The 594-nt window shown below is 33.2% G+C and overlaps 1 protein-coding gene across 3 annotated transcripts in view; it reads right to left on the reverse strand.

The window, feature by feature from the left end:
- The window catches only part of LOC106468331 (atherin-like), a 20066-nt gene extending 19806 nt beyond the window's left edge, over positions 1-260 (reverse strand). Inside the window, exon 1 of one of the 3 annotated variants that reach the window (XM_022396668.1) lies at positions 146-260. The gene's annotated coding sequence lies outside the window, so the exon portion shown is untranslated. The remainder of the gene's footprint in view (positions 1-145) is intronic. The other 2 variants (XM_022396667.1, XM_013928750.2) reach the window with 2 other exon arrangements.
- Positions 261-594: the final 334 nt, after the last annotated feature.

Genomic DNA, 594 nt, shown 5'->3' on the forward strand with positions numbered 1-594 from the left:
AGGGACGGCTAGCGCAGATAGCCCTCGTGTAGCTTTGCGCGAAATTCAGAAACAAATAAACAATTATTTTAGAATATAATTGACAAGACGAATTATTTCTTCTCTCCTCTATTACCACAATACAATCAGTGATAAATTCACTTACGTTGCCACAGTTATATCCAAAGCTTAAAATAATTCTCTTTTACGCCAAAAGTCCACATAGGTTGGTTCAATGACTTTAGAACACCATTTGACAAAACGAATTATTCTTCTCCATCTATGTTGTTACAATACAAGCTGTGAAACTCACTTTATAAATAGCCTGTTATGGTTAACTTCACTTTTACTTTCACTAACTTTACTTTAACTTAACTTTCTTTATTTCCACGCTTTTATAACACGAGACAGAAAAACATAGAAATATCTAGCCCTCTGGTAGTAACAATATTACACGTAACGAGAAAAACTTAGACGCTTCGAGTAAGATGACGTCAGCAATATTACAAAAGCCTAGTACAACAAATAAACTGCAAACACAGAGTACGACTCGTACAGAGTTACGTAACGAAACTTATAATAAGTATTGATTTGAAAATAATTAACTTTTAACAC

This window comes from Limulus polyphemus, unplaced genomic scaffold, assembly GCF_000517525.1.
Source record: "Limulus polyphemus unplaced genomic scaffold, Limulus_polyphemus-2.1.2 Scaffold2965, whole genome shotgun sequence".
Classification (NCBI taxonomy): Eukaryota; Metazoa; Arthropoda; class Merostomata; order Xiphosura; family Limulidae; genus Limulus; species Limulus polyphemus.